Genomic DNA, 20,957 nt, shown 5'->3' with positions numbered 1-20,957 from the left:
GTAGGTGCATAAGTTCATAGGATTATACCAGGCTATTGGGCTTTCATAGGATTATACCAGGCTATTAGGCTGGAGGCCCTTATATGCCTAGCCAGGGATTCTGCCCATGTTCTTTCAAAGTAAGCACCTGTTTCTCCTGTCCAACAGGGACACAGGTGGGATGCCAGGGGTGTATCTTCTGTTTCCCATCTAGTCATCCAGGTTCCTCTTAAACAGGGCTAGAGAGGTACTCCACAGATGGCTGGGCATTTTGGGACACAAATCTATCCTAGCAACACATTCCATTCATGTCCAGACCAGGTTAAGGCTTTGTGTGTGGGTTGCCCAAGTGGAATTTGTCAAACAGATTTGCAGCAACACCATCAAGGCTGGGTTGGAAATGGCCTTGTATGTCAGACACAGGTCTCCTTTGGGCAGTCTGTATGAGACTGAGTAAAGGGACAGGGCTTATAACATATATGTGTAGCATAGATGTTTGAGACCCTGCATTTTCCTGGTCAGGAATCTCTGTGGTCTCTCCAACTGCTACATGTGCTTGGCAAGGTACATGCCTAAGAGGGAATTGAAATAGAAAATGGGTCTTATAAGGGAGGAGTACAGGGATATTATGTCCTCCTCATTCCTGGATGACATACTCTTTTTTTGAGGTGGGCCATGTAGAAAGCCTTCTGTACAACGGCGGCAATGTGGGGGTCAAACGTCAGGTTGCTATCAACCTGGGTGTCCATGTCCCTCATGACTGATTGCATGCTTTGTACATTGTTATCAGTCTCATAAGTACTGGGGATGACATTTTCCCCAAAGGGGATAATGATGCATGTCTTGGCATTCAGTTGGTGGCCATGCTTCTGGCACCAGTCATTAGTTTGGGTAAGGCCCTCTTGTAGGATGTTCATATCAGTTGGGGAATTTAAGACAGCACCCAGCAGTCATCTGCAAACATGGTCAGCCACAGACCACTGGTTTTGGCTTGCACCGCAGAAATGTATATGCCAAACAATGGAGGCACCAAGAGAGATCCTTGGGTTACACCAGTCCTTATGGGTCGACTATTAGAGGTTTCTTCCCCTACTTTGACTGAGTAGGTTCTATCAGTGATCCAGTTAGCTACCCATCCAGTAACATACAGGCTAAAACCTAGCTGGGAGGGTTTATGTATTATGGCCAAGTGAGGGATACTGTCAAAGGCTTTGGCTAAGTCAAGGTAGGCACTATGCACCATTTTCCCATCGTCTATGGCTTTGGTGAGTGTTTAGAATAACTCTACCTAGTTTAACAGGCATGATCTCCCTTTGACAAAACCAAACTGTGTGGGGTCAAGTGTTTTCAGGTTGCTAATGTCCTTGCTTATTAGGTCCATGATAATGCATTCCATGGCCTTGTAGATCAGGCTACTTAGGCAAATGCACCTATAATTGCATGGGTCAGTGGATGGTCCACCTTTGCACAGAGGGATGACAGTGGCTGTCCTCCATTCAGCTGGATTGAAGCCAGTGCTCAGGCAGTGGTTGAATAGGGTGTGTAATGGAGCTGTGAGCTCATGCCTGAGTTCATATACGTTACAGGCAGGGATGTTATCAGGTCCCATGGAGACTTAATTGCTTGCATTTGAGAGGGTGTTAAGGACCTGCTCCATGGTGATGACGATAACAGGCACTGGGGATGTCCTGATGTATGGATGTGGGTGACAGGGGGGGGGGTGAAGGTTTCACTGAACCTGTCTGGCAGCAGGTTGGCTATGTCTATGGCATTTGTGTATGTGATGTTATTGACCACCAGTTCAGAGCAGATTTGGGTGTTAGCTCTGAGACTGCAGACATATGTGAAGAAGGCCTTGTGATTGCCCTTAGTGGATATACCAATTTGGACTTGAAGTTAGCCTTATGCTTGTTCATACAAAGGAGTGATTGCTGCCAACTTGTCATCTGCTCCTTCTCAGCCCTGGACAACAATATTTTCCTTCTGTTATACTGTTTGTTTATTGCTGCTGTCCACTAGACAGGTTTACTCTTCCTTGAGCTAGATGATTTAGTCCTGTCAAGTATTGGTGACTCCATACAGCTATGTAGGTGCTCATATTTTTTTTGGTGTAGGGTTGGACTTTAGTTCAAGTTCCAGCTGAAATGAGAGTGGCTGTGAATCTGTTTATACCTGCTCTGAGGAGATTGTATTCAGCTTTGGAAATGTTTTTCTGCTTGACCCTGACAAGGGGGGTGGGGGTCAGGGGAGATGTTGACTTCAAAAGTGATCGCTTTATGGGCGGATCTTACCAAGGACGATGACACAGTAGGAGTGCTACAGTGGCTACTCATGTTGTTTACAACCAGGTACAGGATATTTTCACCTCTCATGGAAGTGTCAACCACCAGAGGCAATGCATTGCCATTGATGAAGATGAGGAATTTGTGGGGGTTCATGTTTGGGTTAGAATAGCTCTTGCACCCTATGTTTGGGTAGTTTAAGTCACACATGCCCAAGGGTTGAATCTTGATGGATTTAACTAAGTCCAGATAGGTGGAGTGGGTGTCCTGCATCATGGTTGTGGGTCTGTAGTTAGCTATGATATGAATATGTATTTTGCCGACACTTAACTACACTTGGTGTGTGTCACGTGTGTAATACCATTTGACCAGCCTGTAGGTGTGTATGTCTTTGATAAATATTGTAACTCAACCTCCTTTGCCTTTGTAGCCCTCCATTTGGAGTCTGAAAGTATGGTAGGATGAGTAACCTGAAAGGTTGGGGTGGTCTCCATAGCTTTGAACCAGGTTTCAGGGACTGCACAAATGTCAGCGCTCTCCAGGGCAAGGAATGCTTGCAATGAGTGCAGTTTCATACTAAGACTGCTAGCATTTAGCAGCATTACCTTTACATTTTGTTTAACTTAATATTTCATGTTACTAATATTGTGCTCATAACTTTGCCTACAAAAGGCACTATGGGGGAGACCAGAGCCTTTGCCAGAGATGGCCAGGGGAGACAGATGAAGGCCATCTCTGGCAAAGCATCGTGGTCTGTCATTCATGTACTGGCTTTTAAGTGAGACAACAAAGAGCCTAGGTTCTTAATGTGATTGCATCTCTCAGATATTGTGTTCTTAGGTGGTAGCATTTAGGTAAAGTGTAAAGGGATGAAACATGATACTTTACGTTTGGGAAGCCAAGGTGGTGGGACCCTTCCCAAATGATCTCTCTCTGCTCAGTAGAATAAGCTGATGGGATGGGACTGGGAGGAGTGTTCAAAATGAGATTTATAGTAGGGGCGGGCAACTCACAAGCCATCAAATTTAAGAACACAACAAGGACTGGGCAAGTGGGAGGGGAAACACTTATAACTCCAACAGCACAGAAAATGTAAAAAAAAAAACAAACAAACAAAAAAAAACAAAAACAAATGTAATAATAGAATAAGATACAAAATGGAAGTAATCAAACCTTAAATAAAGGTCTTGAAATCAAGATTACTGCAGAGATGACTGATACTCAGAGCAATGCAGAACACACAAACATTTCAGCTAACTACATGAATTTCTAACTAAAAGAGCAATGGTGTCTGTCAGCTCATCCAACTACTTAAATGATGCTATTCACAGTTTGTAAACAAATTCTTTGGTAACCTTTTTTAAGTGACCCTAGCCAAGAACTCTTAAAACTCCAACAGAACAGTAACTTAAAACTAAACAAATGTAATGCTAGAATGAGATACAATATACAAGTGATTAAACGTTAAATTCAGAGCTTCAAATCAACATTAAATGCAGAGATGACTGATGCTCAGAACAATGCAGACCACACAAACATCAGACAGATATACTATATTCCCATCTATATGTAAATTATTTTACATGTCCCTAGTTCCTTACTGTCAGCAAGGCAAATGCATATGAGTGGATAATGTCAGATGCACAGGCACATACAACATGCAAATGTCTTTCTCAGAGACAGGTCTGGAAATAATAATCAACATTCATGCTGGTTTAGCTCAGATTACATCAGTGTTTGTCACCTGCCTTCACTTGCCAGGCTAACAGCAAGTAACATACATTTTTGCATCTCTGCATCATAAGAGAATGTCTGGCTAATGTTTGTGAAGAATTGGAAGTCATAACATAGTTAAGTACTTCTACATTTTCAACCTGGTAATTATTATGTTTCAAGGCAATACAAAAACCTGCAACTGTAGACATATCTGTCCGCTTGCTGCACTGAAACTGGGATAACACATTCATGAAAACAAGTTCAACTTATTTACTTGACATTTTGTAACTTATGTCTGCATGTTTAAGGTGTCCAGCTTCTACTATTTGCACAGGTAATAATATACATTTTTGTTCTATGTCAGTAACCTGTTAGAGCAAGACATCTGGAGAAAGGCACAAATAAAGGGGGGACAAAGGCCAATACATAGTGGCACTTTATAAATATTGCTCTTACATACTTAGACAGTTAATAGAACACTAGGTTTTGGATTCACATGAGTTACCTGAAGGTTATGACATCTGACATTCACAAGTGTGCTATTAGTTTATGACTTCTCTCTTTAATCCTTTGCCATAAATTTGCCAGACAAAACACAAATGTAGGAGTAAGTAAGTAAACATATAAGGCAAATGTGGTCAGTGTGCAAAACTATGGACAATTGTAAGGTATATGCTCAGTACATAACATACAGTTCAACCCCCACACGTCTGCATCAGTTGTTTAATATCCACATAAAATATATAGGTGTCTTACACTTGTAAGACATGCATATGTATGATAAAAATATACACAAATGGCATGATTATTTACAATATCACAGTCAGTGGGCTGGCAGTGTCACAGTCAGTATTGTACAACAGACAATCCAGTAGTAGACATATGTAAGCTGACCCTTGTTGGGGTGACTCAGGGGCCAGAGCTGTGACCTACATCACTGCAGGCCATCCATCTCAACCTGTTAGAGCAAGAAATCTGGAAAAAGCCATAAATAAAAGTGTGACAAAGGCCCAAAAATAAGGATAGTTTCTAAATATTGCTCTTACAAACTTAGAAAGTTGCTGGAATAGCAGGTTTTGCATTAGCTTGACTTTTCTGTATTGTATGAAAACTGGAACTGAACCATCTGTCATTATTTTCTAACTTCAGTCCTTCATGATTTGCCACTAATTTGCCAGAAAACTACAATTTTATGCAAAACAGACCAAAATTGTGAGGCAAAATTCAGGACATTCTGCAAACATCTGTACAGTTCAGAGGTATGCTGCAGACATAGCCATAATGGATGGCTGTCGGTGGTGGACAGCAGACTAACAGCAACATGACAGTTTAGGAAGTATTGCTGAGAGCTACTGTTTAAATTCCTATTCCCCATGACTGCATCCCCTCATCTGCATTCCATTACATACTTAATTGTTTGACATACCTGGTATAGTGCTATACTCCTTTTTCAGAATAAATCCACAAAAAGTGTTGTGAAAAGTCGCAGTCTGTCTTCTTGATTAAAGTATCAGACCTGTTTAGCATAGGCAGCAGCTTGCCTTTCGTAGGTAATGCTCATGAACAGGTGATGGCATGTTCACCAATCTGTTGCTGCCATTTTCTAATTGCATCCAGAACAGCTGAGTTGCCTTCTCATTAGCCAATGTCATGGTAACACAGTGCTATAATTAAGGCCTTCATGTGGGCCTTGCCCCTTTTCCTGGCTTGTGAGGAGGACATTATGGAGGTGAGGGAGCTACAGCATCACAGAGGGTAAGTGGAAATATTGTGCACTGTTTGGATTGATGTGTTACGTCCACAGTTTTGCATGCTATGTCTGCATACCTCTCAACCTCTTAGCATAGGAAATGTGGGCAAAGCACAACAAAATGTATGGACAAAGGGTCAAAAATAGGGCTAGATTTTAAATACTACAAATAAGTAAAGCAAATCTTAACCTTCCATCTGACATAAATGTCGAAATAATTATTTCAAAACTTCAGCTCAACCCTCACAAAACAATTAATTTTATCTGTACCTATCTTCCCCAGGTAAAAATCCTGTTATATTAGAAGACCTATTAAATTGGCTTTCACTAAATCTCCTACAAGAAACAATACTTTTAGGAGACTTTAATATTGACTGGAACTCATGTAAACATACCAACCCAACCACCCTCATTAACCTACATGGCTTCTCTCAAATCATTAACTCCCCAACAAGAATAAACAAACTTAATAATAAAGAAACTATACTTGACTGGATATTAACAAATAGTCCACAGCAAAAATATACAACAGGAACTCTCCCAGATGACCTCAGTGACCACTCCCTAACATATATTATCAGACATAAAACAAATGTTGCTATCCCTATCCAAGTCAGAACATGCCGTAGCAAAAAATCTTTTGACCCCAATCTGTTTCATAACAAACAGTTACTTAATCACCTACTAAGCCACAACCTCCTGGCTAATTGTCAACATGGGTTTCGACCATTCCATAGTACTAGCACAGCCTTACTATCCTTTATCGACTCTATTAACAAAAACCGCAACAATAACACTTCTTCTTCTGCATTCTTCGTAGACCTGTCTAAAGCCTTTGACATGGTCAATCACGAACTTCTCCTCCATCATTTAAAGTCCCTCTCTCTAGACAGTCTTGCCTTAAGCTGGTTCGTATCCTATCTGGATAACCGTAAACAGGCAGTTCTCTGGGATAACCATCTCTCTGATCTCCTCCCAACCTCAATAGGGGTCCCTCAGGGCTCTATCTTAGGTCCACTACTATTCTCCATTTTTATAAATGACCTTCATATAGCCACTCCTCAATTAACTTGCATTCAATATGCAGATGACACGACCATTATTTGCTCAGCCTCAACACAGACTGAGCTGCACACTCTCACACAAAATACCTTCACGACTATAGAGCAATGGTTCTCTAATCATTGTCTCCTCCTCAACCCCAAGAAAACCAAACTCCTGCTCTTTACACCCACTCACATGTCCCCCTCTATTAACTTCACACTTACATTCAATAATGGTACCCTCATCTCCCCAGACCAAACCACTAAACTCTTGGGTATTACTATTGACAATCAACTAAAATTTGACACTCATATCAACTCTACAATAAAAGCTACCAACAGAAAACTTGGTTCTCTCTATAGAATCAAATCTTTCCTAACTCCCAAAGCTAAAACTACCATAGCTAGAACCCACTTAATCTCTACCCTACTATATGCTTCCCCCATTTACACTAACCTTTCTAAGTATAACCTCAACAAACTAGCTTCATCATACAACAACATTGCTAGATTTGCTACAGCTTCTCCTTATAGGACTCATCATTGTCTTAATCTTAAAAAACTAGGCTGGCTAGAATTACCCTACCTAATACAATCTTACCAACTTACTATTGCCCATAAAGCCCTTTATCACCCTGACAATACTCCTATGCTCTCCTCCCTCATACAACCCTACAAAAATCTGAAGAACCTACGCTCGCTCTTCTAACAAGATACTGATTCAAACTTCCCTATCAAATAACTCAGCAGGTGACTCCACATTCTCCAACTCAGTTGGCAAAATATGGAACCAACTACCTCAACACCTCACTACCATAACTTCACTCCCATTATTTAAAGATAAACTAAAACTCTTCCTTTCCAACCACTGGCTATGCTCTTGTAACAACCCTGACTAACCATTTTTTTCCTTCCTGCCATCTGCTTCTTTCATCCCCTTACTTCTTTTTCTCAATTCCAGCTCACTAGAATATCCTCTTCATAAGTGTCTCTGTGACTCTTCCTTTAAATAGATATATATCTAATTTTTTTGTCAACTTCTTTCAATGCTGCAATAGAATATCCTAGTTGTTTAGTCAAATTTTTGTTCCCTGCTAAGCCTCATATTGAACTCTAATGCATTTACAACTTGCAGCAGGTTAATTTATGTTTCTATAGTATTGTATATTTTTGCATTTCTGCATTTTGGTATATTTTTAGCTTGTTTTAGTAGTATGTAGCAGAGCTTTTCTCCCCGGGCCTCCACTGAAAATGGACATGTATCCAGTTGGACTAGCCTGGTTAACAAATGTAAAATAAAAATAAAATAAATAAAAATATTGGTGTCCTGACCTTAGAAAATTGCTAGAGTAACAGGATTAGTTTTGACATCCAGTTTTTGAGAGATATGAAGTCTGACACTCAAATGTCTATTATTATTTAGTGACTTCCATCCTGATATCATCCCACTGATTTAGCAGAACACCACAAATATTATGAAGAGCAGGTCATAAATATGAGCCATAACCCTGGACATTCTGTGGAAATCTGTACAGTCACATGTGACATTTTGCAGCATTTATTTGTCTGTGTACTGGTTTTGTGTCTGTGTCAGAGGGCCAGGTACATTGTGTTTTGGGCACTATATGTTGGAGTGCTGTGTGACTGGCTGTCAGGATGTGTTCATAAAACTCAGTTGCTGTACTCAATAGGTCAGTTAGCCTACTGGTATGTTGCCCTGACAGTTCAAATGGTTCTGTGTTCATAATTTGGCAGTGATGTTTTTCACCCTAAAAGTATATCCCTGTACTGCCTGATAAATTTACAAGTGCATCAGCATATGAAAAACAGTACATATATTCACAAAATGTCCAGATTTTGTGCTCATATTTTTGGTCTGTTCCTGAGAATATCTGTTGTTTTCTGGCAAATAACTGGGATACTCTGAGGTCTGATGGCACTATATAATGGCAGAGCTTTGAGTTACATACTTTAAATCCTTCAGAAAATGTATGTTAAAAAAAACCATATTACTCCAGCAACTTTCTTATATGTATAACTGCACTATGTAAAATATGTACCTATTGTTGGGCCTTTGTTCCCCATTTTGTCACTCTTCATCCAGATTTCTTGCAGGTTGAGAGGTATGCACATTAATAATTTCCCAGAAGTGATTTGGTGTAGTGGTCTTTTGCTGTGACTGTAGTTCAGAAGGTCCTGTGTTCATGACTCTTCAGCTTTGTCTTTTTTTCCTAATGTTAAATGACTGCAATGCATGATATATTTGAAAAAGCATCACATACTTTCACAGCTCATTTAGTGTAGTGGTATGTTGATCTGATGGTAGTGCATAGGGTCCTGTGTTTGAGAGTTGGTAGCGACATTTTTCCCTAATGTTAAATGACTGTAATGGATGATATGTTTGAAAAAGCCTTGCAAATTCACATACCTTGTTTGGTGTAGTGGTACACTGCTGTGGCTATAGTGTGTAGGGTCCTAGGTTTGAGACCTGCCAGTGCTGTATTTTTTGTTGCTGGGCAGAACAGGGGCTGATGAAGACAGAGTGATTAAAGCAGTTTTAAGCAGGTTTGTTTGGGTTTGTGTGATGCATCACAATGCCAAGTGGCACTTAGTCCTTTTTGGCTTCATTTAGTGTCGCTTATTCCCACTTAAACCTGTGCTATTTCTAAAAAAAGAAAAGAAAAAAGGGTGATAGGAAAGTGGTGAAATGTGGGCAAGCAGGGAGAAAACATTATGAAAGGTAGCTAGGGATGTCCAGGATGGGTGTAGGAATGGACCACAGCTCTCCATTTCTTCTGCAGCAACAGCTGTGAATGGTGTGGACAATTTGGAATTTAGAGCCTCACACCACACATGGAGGGGTGTGGGCAACATACATTGGTTGAGTAATTTAAGGGTAAATTGATTAACGTCAGTGTATGTGGGGTGAAATGGAGAGCTATGTATGGGATGTGATTTTTTTGGGGGGGGACAGATGCTTCCTTTTTTTTAAGGCGAGAGTGGGATGTTGGGGAAAGTTTGTAGATATGTTTGGGGAGGTAAGTTGGGTAAGAGAGGTTGCTTTTGCAGACAGACAAAACAGCAGATATGGACACTGTATGACACATGAGGCAGTAAAGACCTTGGACAAGGAGAGTGGTTGGGAATCAGCGGCCTATCTGGCCCTAGATGGAAACAGTGGGTCTGAGGTCCCCACCCATGGGCAGTCACCACTGCCCCTTCACGGCCCCAAAGGTGGCTGTGCTGGGGGCTGGACAATGCCAGTCTGCCCTCAATTTGGCTCAGGCATACATCCAAGTCTGTCTGGATGACCTTGCGCACCATGCCTCGGAACTGTTTGCAGGTGACTGGTTTCTCTCCCCGCTCACACCCAGGTGGAGGGGCCTCGTCCCCTAAGGCGATCCCATCCGAGGGTGGTGCAGGGCCAGCAGAGGAGGCAGTTACATGTTGGGTCTCAGACATGCTTGGGCCCGGTGCCATGGCTAGATGAGGCAGGACAGGCGGATACGCTGGGATCTGCCTTCCCAAATGTGCTATGATGTTGAGCTTTTTCAAAATGTATTGGTTAGTCATGAACAGTTATAACAACATGCATGGGTTTTCCAATTAACCCAGAACAATAGACCTGAAATAATTGGATAGCAAACAGAACACATGCATAAATGGAATTATTGTAACAGCATGCCAGTTACATTTATGGCAACAGGCCACCAACAATGGTATTTTAGCAAGGTATGTTAGTATCCAACCAATTAAATATATGTACAATAATAGAACATACGTTCCCAACATTAGGTTTTGAGAACAACATACCTGTAGTATATAAATAATAATTACTGATGCAGATAAGGGGTGGGGGTAGAGAAAAAAAGTCCATTACCAACTGTGTAGACTTATATTTTTCATGACAGTACTGCTCACTACTCTGCAGGTTTGCCCTCACTTTACATCTACCTGTGGCATATAGCTTCTGTAGCACATACATACCTGTTAAACTGTCAACCTGGAATGGTATGGGGCAAACTGTGACAACTCTAGTTACATGAGTAGACAGGGTTACATATATGACTAACAAGGTGTAACCTTCACAGATGTGTGAGTGTGTTAATGACATACTTGTATTGAATTTATATGTGTGCACAAGGTTATTGGCAACAGTGCTTACTAGCTGTGACAGTGTGACACTTGAGATACATGTCTTCGGAAGAGTGCATGGTCTAAATACCTATCCTGCTGTCCTTTGTAGGCATGGGGTTGGACACTAGAACATTTGTACACAGTTTATTACTATACCCTTCATACAGCTAATAAAAACATTTCTTTACCTATGAGTCCTCTGGAGAAAATATCTGTTAACACTACCTGACTGTTTCTACAAATACTGAGGATTAATTGTATGTAACTAGAAATGCATCCTCATACCAGTCCCAGGATTTAAACTGTGGTGTGTGTGTGTGTGTGTGTGTGTGTGTGCAAAAATGAATGACATAGCTATTTCTCATCACACGGAGCTACTGGGGAGCTGCTGTCTCTTGCTTGACTGATTTCTGCCTAATACTCACTTGGTTTGACAGTCTGGTCTTGTAATCTAAGTGTAGTGTCACCAAAGACTGTAGTGACAGTTGAACATACATGCCTGAGATTTATGCATGACAGATAGTGTACTGTGTATTAATCCTTTGAAAGCAGATGTATACATTTAACCCATAGTAGATGTGAATATGTGTGGTCTGTACAAACTATAGCAGGGTGCTGGGTTGCATACCCAACCCGTATAGGTTTGGACATTATATATTTGCAGTCTCCACCTATTACACTCTCATACTGGCTTACATCAGCATACCCACATTCAGGACTACATAGGTCTGAAATGCAAAGGTTAACACAATGCAATGCTGCAAGAGACAAACTATAATGCATTACACATTACTATTCAAGGTATAGATCTTAGTGCAGGACATATTTCATATTTAATTTATATCTTGTTTTACAGCTCTGCAATCTACAGTTTTGCATAACAGCTGGTTATCAGAACAACCTCAGTTAGTACATGCTGCCAAAGCCATATTTGCTGTGAAGCACCTGTATGCATTCTATTTCTTCAACAATGTCAACAAAATTATTAAAACAGACTGTAAAATCATCAGGTTTTTCTTAAATAACAGTCAATAATACAGGAGGTTCAAGTTCAAAACATTTTACTAGTGTACACCAGGAGGCAAAAGACTATACAGTACAAGTATAGAATTTTGACTAATTACATTCAGGAAGTATACATTATTTTATACTGTTTACAATCAGCTTTGCCCACCTTACTGACGTGGTCAGTCACAGGGCACTTACATCACTATAGTCTACAATATTCTATTCATAAGAAAGTGCTGAGGTTATACTTTTTAAAAACTTTCCCATGAGAATAATACAGCCTTGCAAAGCACCTGGTCAGTTATAATGTCTTTCTGTAAATGTTGCTCTTTCAAGGTTCCAGTCCTGCTCGAATACAATAGTCAGTTTGGTTCTTAATACGTTCCTTTGTTCCTTCTGGCAACATTAACTAATAGCAGCTGTGCTGATAATATTCACAAGGCCAACTATCTCAGAGGAAGGAAGATACATGCTTTTTCCTGACCCAGCAGATAATCATTAGTGAAAAACATAAGCTTGCTGAGCTGGCTACTGCCAGGGTCAGAGTTCAATCACACTGCTGCTCCAAAGCTTCAAGCAATTACATGTAAGATCATTCTTACTGCCATATTGTAAAATAGAATAAAATGCATTACATACTATTTGCTTTTAAACTAGCACTTCATATATGTTTAAGTAAATATTTTTCTAACATTCTCCCTCCTTTTAATTCTTTTTATTCTATTCAGAAACATAAACAGCATCATTTCATTCCCTAGCCTTTTCCTCTTAGAGATTTTTAACTAGGCAAGTCATTTGTTTTACATTTCAGAAAGAATTTCATTTGGAACTAATAAATCCAATTCAATGTCTTGATACATTGTCTCAGTTACAGTTATGTCAACAAATTCTCTAACTAGTCTTTTCATACAGGGTATCCCGCAACAGACACATGCTCCTAGTATGAGCAAAACAACACAAATGGCAATAAAAATATTCATCAGGATTGAGCCCCACCCACCAAACAGACCCTGGAAAAAGTACATCAGTGGGTTTGGGCCTGGTTCAGTCATGGCCGATACCTGCTGTATTACCTCTAGGTGATCGTTAATTTCATGTTTATTATCTGGTATGTACGCACAGCATTCTTCTTTGATAAGCGCGCATGTACCACCTCTCGCCGCTAGGGTGAAGTCAAGAGCCATTCGGTTTTGTAGCACAACAGTTCTCATTGAATTCAGTTCATCAGTTGCAAGTTCGAGAGCGGAAAAGGTTGCATTACTCATTACTTCGAGAAGTTTTGACAATTTCCTCAGCTCCCAGATTGATTTGACTGCTCCATAGGCTGGGAATATTCCAGCCCAAGATATAACAGTCACTTAAGTCCATATGAGTTAATTTTTCTTTATCTTTCACGGATGAATGATCTTTCCAGCCAGCCTCGATCTTACCCATTGGATTAGCAGGTTTTCCAACTGAGTTCCCAGTTCTTTGGGCTACATCTCTCACTTTCGTATCTTACCCAGAGGTAATTCAGCAGTATGCCTTATAGCTGGAACCAGATAACCCAAAAAACAACTGCCGGACCAAGTCTCAGGTAACCATTTATATGCCTTTTTCCCACAAACAAAATAACAGTTTTCTACTTTAGTACTGATGCGGGTTAACTCTGAATGAAACATTTTCTTGTCTATAACAGATAATTGTTTATGCAATTCAGGATTTTTCTGCACATCTTTTATCGTTGTTTTCATTAAGCTCAAATATGAATCATAATTTGTGCTACAACTAGTACTTTTATCTTTGGCCTTAATATAGCATTTATAAGATGCAGTTATGTTACAGTTACTCCAACCAACTTGGAGTGTATCATTTTTATAGAAACAAACAATTCCTTTCTGTGTAATGGGTAAATACAATGCAACTTTGTCCTGTGACCTCACAGAACATGTGTCAAAAAGTAGATTTTCCCAAGTTTCATTTATCCCCAAAGGGACAGTGGACATCAAAAGTCCTCCATATGCTGTTGGTATAGCAGTACAAACCCAGCAGTTCGAAACGTTCATAGTCTCTACATATACACGCTTCATGGCCAGGTATGTGTTAAAGTTTGAATGCCAGTCTATAGACAGTTCATCACGTTTTGTCAATTTTATTTGTGTGGTTATATGCAAGAAAAACCACAACAAAAGGCAAGTCACCACGATCATAGTCAATAGGTGTATAATTAGCAAGACAGTTAAACAATTTCTTTGGGGTTGATTTGCATTCTTATACACTTTGCTCCTGGCCATCCTGCTTTTGTGGTGCATCAGCTACAAAATGTTTATCAAGCTGAAAGTTCTTTACCGGTTTGCAGTGTGTCAGATGAACCCAGGACAACCTCTTAGCAATCTTTACTGCAGTAGGCATCGCCAACAGTACCTGGTATGGACCTTCCCACTTCGGACTTGTCCAATTTTTCTTTTTGATAACCTTCAACCAAACCCAGGACCCCGGGGTCAGCACTGCTTCCGGTTTCATTTGTTCTTTATCTGAAAAAGAGTTTAACTGCAAAACAGTCTTATTGGTTAACAATTTTTTCATGTGACTAGCTATTGAGATGTCAGCCTCCAGCTCTGCAGGCATGATTGCTTTCCATTGTGGCACATAATATGCCCTCCCAAATATTATTTCAAAAGGGGTCAAGTCCTTTACATTTGGAACTGTTCTCATGCTCAGCAATGCTAAAGGCAAACAGCAAATCCAATTCTTCTGAGTCTCACTTATCAACTTCCTCAACTTATTTTTCAAAATCCCATTATATCTTTCCACCAGTCCTGCAGACTGGGGGTGGTAAGCACAATGATTTTTCAAGGAGATCCCAAAGAATTTCCCAAGTTGTTGGATTGTCTGATTGACAAAGTGTGTCCCATTGTCACTATAGATTCTTTCCGGTATGCCAAATCTAGGAATTATTTCTTTTACCAGGGCCTTTGCCACTGTTGCTGCATCCGGATTTCTAGTTGGAAAGGCTTCCACCCATTTTGAAAACATATCTATAATCACTAAGCAGTATTTTTTCCCTTCACATTTATTCAATTCTATGAAATCCATACAAATAGTATGGAACGGATATGGTGGTGTAGGAAAACTCCCTTGTTTGGGTTTGAATGCCCCTTGTGCATGATGTTTATTACAAATGTGACATGCTGCACAAAATTTTTGTGTGTAATTAAGTAAACCCGTATGTTTGGAATATTTTATTTACTAACTGTACCATCCCCCCTGTTGAGACATGGCTCTGCCCATGGCTCAACAAGGCTGCATATCTAAATAAGTTAGATGGTAATATTGGCTTTTTTTCTTTGGAGATGTACAGTCCGTTTTCGAGGATCGCACCTCGTCTTTCCCATTTTTGTTTTTCTGCTTTCGTAGTTAATGTCTGCATTGTTTTTAACATTTCTAAATCTAGAATCTCAGATGGTTGTAATTCCTCATTCAAAAGTAAAGTTTCCAAGTCTGAAGCTGCTTGCTTAGCAGCTGCATCAGCTCGTGCATTACCTTTTGAAATCGGATCCTGTTGTTTCGTATGAGCTACACATTTACAAATAGCTACTTTAGTAGGTAATTGGATGGAATCCAATAAATTCAAAATAAGTTCTGCATGATTAATTGGTTTTCCAGTGGATGTTATCATTCCCCTGTTCTTCCATTGCTGTGCAAAAACATGCACTGTAGAAAAGGCATACTGACTATCAGTATATATGTTTACACATTTGTTTCTTGCTAGAGTGCAAGCTCGTGTTAAGGCTATCAGTTCTGCTGCTTGAGCAGACAAATTATGCTGCAGTGGTTGTGCTTCCAAAATGTTTGTGTCTGTGACTACTGCATACCCTACTAGATTCTTCCCTGTAGGACCCTTTCTGCATGAGCCGTCCACATAAAATGTTACTTCAGCATCATCCAAAGGTATACCAGTAAGATCTTGTCTAGGTGAAGTTATTTGCTCAATTTCCTGCAGGCAGCTATGTGGTGTGCCATCCACAGGGGTCGGAAGTAACGTTGATGGGTTTAATGTTGTACAACGTTCAATTGTCATATGAGGTTGGCTCAGCAATATGGTCATACAAGAAAGATGCCTAGCAGGAGACAGGTATGCTATTTTTTCTTGTAGCAAAATTATTGCGACTGCATGAGGCACTCTCAAAGTGAGAGGGTGGAATAACACCATTGAGGCTGAAGCCTGTATTGCCATTGCAGCTGCGACTACTGCTTGTACACAATGTGGCAAAGACCATGCCACTGGGTCTAACTGTGATGAATAGTAAGCTATGGGGCGTTGCTTACTTCCATGCTGTTGCGTCAAAACTGACGTCATATATCCCTGTTTACAATCTACAGTTTGAAAAAATCTTTTGTGGTAATTAGGTAGTCCTAAAACTAATGATGAAGCTATCAATTGTTTTAGTCTGCAGAAAGCTGTTTCTGCTTCAGGTGTCCATTGCAATACATCTTGTGCTGCCATTGGTGTTTTAAATATTAAATCAGCCAATGGAGCTGATTCCAAGGCATAATTCGGTATCCAACTTCGACAAAAATTAGTCGTTCCCAAGAAGGACATCATTTCCTTCTTGGTAGTTGGTTTGGGTGCCTGTAAAATTGCTGTTTTTCTATCCTCATCTAGTATTCTACCTTCCTTGGATATTACATATCCCAGGTATTTAACCTGTTTTTTCCAAAGTTGTAACTTGTTCTTGTTTACTTTATGTCCCTGTTGTGCTAAAAATTTCAACAATGCGATTGTATCTTCCCTACACTGCTGCTGGGTAGGGGCTGCTAACAGGATGTCATCTACATAAAATAGTATCTGACTGCCCCCTGGTGGAGTAAATCCCACCAGGTTGCTAGCCATCTCTTGTGCAAATATTGTCGGACTTTCACAATATCCCTGAGGTAGTCGAGTATAAGTATATCTCTTACCCTGAAATGTAAAGGCAAACCAATACTGGCTATCAGGATGTATAGGTATTGAAAAGAAGGCGTTACTTATATCTACTACAGTAAAATATTTTTGTTGTGGCTTTAAGTCGTTTAATAAAGTGTGTGGGTCTGGCACCGTAGGTGCTCTAGGTATTATTGCATCATTTACAGCTTGTAAATCCTGTACCATCCGCCATTCCCCATTTGCTTTTTTTTACAGGAAATAGAGGGGTATTACATGGTGAATTCAAAGATTCTACCAGTATTCTTTCCTTGAGTAATGCTGCTATTATAGGCTTAATTCCCTGCTCTGCATCCTTCCTCAAGGGGTATTGTCTTTTTTGTGGTCTAAAAGCTGATTTCGGTGTAATGGTTACTGGACCCGCTGTCCGAATAAGTCCCACATCTGATTTCCCTGTTGACCAAAGAATGCTTGGTACATCAAACAAGGCTTTTTCTTCTTCCTCTAGTAAAAATGCAAATCAGCTGTCCTCACTATGTTGTAAGTGTACAGCTGGACGTGCTTGTGTTAACCAATTCAATTTTTGTTTTTGTACACCCTGTTCTGATAATTCTAAATCAGTTTGTTTTTCCCATCTTGTTACTTTTTCACCCAAATCTGCCCATCTCACGTTTTTATTTTTTGTTAAACTGACATGTGGCAGTCTGTTGGATTTGTACAATTTCATGAATTCCTAAGGCAGTGAACAACTTGCTACACTGTTACCCTCAGTATCCCAATATAAGGTTTGCAATACTAGTCTATTGGCCGGATTTCTAAACAATTCTTGCTCATATTCCTTTTTGGGTCCTGGTGTGCTACAGTAGTATAGAGTACAATGTATAAATGCTGCTGATCAGTGTTAAGGGAGGATACCTTACTGATGGCTACGTTCATCAGTTCTTTGGTTACTGCCCCTGGACCAGTCGTAACTAAGTCCTGGCTGTACCAATAATAGGCTTCGCCCTCCGATCGCACTACAAAAGTATCCATTTGTCTCTGTGCCTCCATACCCTGCATGGTAGGAACTACTGCTATACCAAAAATCTGCATAAGGTCTCTCCCCAGTAAGTTTACTGGACATTTTGCAGAAACCACTATTTTACTTTTCTGGGTCATACCTGAAATAGGGTCAGTTATTGCTATATCATGGGAAAGTGGTTCCCTGTATAGCTGCCCATTTGCTGCTTTCACTAATATATAGTCAGGGGATTCAGAGTGTTCTGGCAACTTTGAAGGGTGTATCAAAGTTCGTGACGCTCCTGAGTCACACAAGAATTTCACTTCCCTTCCTTCCACTAGAAGTGTAACTTCCGGTTTTGCATCTGCCAGATAGAGCTCCAAGCTCAATAATGCTAAATCTAAAACTTCACTTTCATCATCCTCCACATCTGTCTGGACTTCCTCTATCCCTTCTACCACATTTACATTTTCTTTTTGTCTATTAACCTTTCCTGATGAGTTCTGATCGTTATCACTATCATATAGTCAATCCTCATCACCTTTATCTTTTTCTTCAGTAGTCACCTTTTTATTTGACCTGCAATCCCTCGCCAAATGTCCTCTTTTGCCACACTTAAAGCACTCACCTTTCCTTTTCCTTTCTTCTAAATCCTCTGAGGTTTTGCCAGAGTATTTATTACCCTGAGCATTTCTCTTACCCTTTTTATTTGACTGTACTACAAAGACTTCTGCTCCGTCTTCAGCTGTGAAGACTTGCGTTTTCTTTTTCTTTTTACTATTAAAATGTCTTTCAGCATGCCTAGCGTACTCTAGTAGGGCTTGTAGCCTACTCGTTCGGTGATCTATCATATGTTTTGTAATAAAACTACTAATAGGGGCAATACAACCTTTCAGAAATGCATTTTTCAACTGCTGTTCATATGAACTATCATTCTTCTGATTCTCAGGAATAGGCATACCACTATGGTTATTAAAACATTCCAATAATCTACCATAGTATCCATCTACAGTTTCATTATCTTGTTGTATGCATTGATTAATACAGGTCCAATCTGCTCTAGGTTTCCATTTTTCAGAGATTCGGTCCGTAAGACCTTTCACTCTGGTATCTAGCTCTGCGTCACTGTGTAGGAGTGGCTTGAGCTGTCCGTCACGAGCATTCCAGGTGCCACAAATCATGTGCCAGTCTGGACCTATAATTTGTCTAACTACCTTCTCCACTTCTTCCCCATTCAAGTGGTAACTTAGTCTCATACCTTGTAAATCTTGTATAAACTTCTCATGATTAATTTTCGGATGAGGGATTCCCTCTGTAGCTTTCTGGATATCTTCCGGTGTCCATGGTCTATACACTAGGAGAGTTGGGTCCTGTCCTTCCTGTCCTGCTTGAGGGTTCGGTACTTCGATTAGTGGACAGATTTCTTCACTTTCTTCTAGTGAATCTCTCCCTATTTGATATAAATCTGTATCCCTAAGTGTTTTACGTGTTCGGGATCTAGTTTCAATAGGTTCTCTTATGAATGGTTGTTTCAAAGCCCCTGCAATCTCAGGATATCGTGGAGGAGGACTGGCTTGTCCTCCTGCTTCATATCCTGAAAAAGGTATCTGAGGGGGTGGAGGGAGAGGGGCCGTTGCTATTACTGTATTATTATCTTCTTTATCTAAAAATAATGCTTTTGCATTTTTAATCTTCTGTTCCCTTCGGTTCACTTCCTCAATCCACCTATGTGCCTGAGGAATGCCTAACTGTCGTTGTTTTTTTGCCTGACCTTCTGCGTCAGATTTTAACTGTTTCAAAAGTTTAACTAACGAAATTTTGTTTAATTTACCATCAAATTCATATTTGTTAACCCATTTTGTATAGTATCTGATATTATCTGCTTGTTGCAATTGCATATATTTCGCATCATCAGTTAGGGGCGGGTCTCACGATCTTTTAGTGCACTGATTTCCTATGTCTTAAAAAGACTGTTACGTAACCCTTTTCTTACCACGTGGTATCTTCTTCCCTCTGTTCAGTCCTGTCTAGAATGACTGTCTACTTTATTCTGTTTTCCTGATCTATGACCAAATATACAGTACTGCAATTCGTTCCTGATCTGTAAAAACAAATCTTAGTAACATTATACTGTAGTCTGATCCCTGATCTAAAACAAAAGCAAAGAGAGAAATTCTTCCTACCTGAGCCTCCCGTTTATGACTGCACGTTTTCTTCTTGGGGGCCAGTTTTCTGCTCTTCAGCCACAGATCAGAAAGTGGCCAGCCTCTTTACACACGACAATTTAGTCGGAGGTCTTTTCACTTCAAGAAGAACCGTGCTTTGGTAACTTCTCCTGCGCATCTTCTCCACCACCGTTGTATTCTGATCTGTAGCTTACCAAGGGAATTCTGGCTTAAGAAGGACCAAAATGTCAACAAAATTATTAAAACAGACTGTAAAATCATCAGGTTTTTCTTAAATAACAGTCAATAATACAGGAGGTTCAAGTTCAAAACGTTTTACTAGTGTACACCAGGAGGCAAAAGACTATACAGTACAAGTATAGAATTTTGACTAATTACATTCAGGAAGTATACATTATTTTATACTGTTTACAATCAGCTTTGCCCACCTTACTGACGTGGTCAGTCACAGGGCACTTACATCACTATAGTCTACAATATTCTATTCATAAGAAAGTGCTGAGGTTATACTTTTTAAAAACTTTCCCATGAGAATAATACAGCCTTGCAAAGCACCTGGTCAGTTATAATGTCTTTCTGTAAATGTTGCTCTTTCAAGGTTCCAGTCCTGCTCGAATACAATAGTCAGTTTGGTTCTTAATACGTTCCTTTGTTCCTTCTGGCAACATTAACTAACAGCAGCTGTGCTGATAATATTCACAAGGCCAACTATCTCAGAGGAAGGAAGATACATGCTTTTTCCTGACCCAGCAGATAATCATTAGTGAAAAACATAAGCTTGCTGAGCTGGCTACTGCCAGGGTCAGAGTTCAATCACACTGCAGCTCCAAAGCTTCAAGCAATTACATGTAAGATCATTCTTACTGCCATATTGTAAAATAGAATAAAATGCATTACATACTATTTGCTTTTAAACTAGCACTTCATATATGTTTAAGTACATATTTTTCTAA

This window comes from Protopterus annectens, chromosome 2.part1 (genome assembly GCF_019279795.1).
Source record: "Protopterus annectens isolate FY-2018-M chromosome 2.part1, PAN1.0, whole genome shotgun sequence".
Lineage (NCBI taxonomy): Eukaryota > Metazoa > Chordata > Ceratodontiformes > Protopteridae > Protopterus > Protopterus annectens.
The sequence above is the reverse complement of the archived record's forward strand: the minus strand, read 5'-3'. Positions refer to the sequence as shown.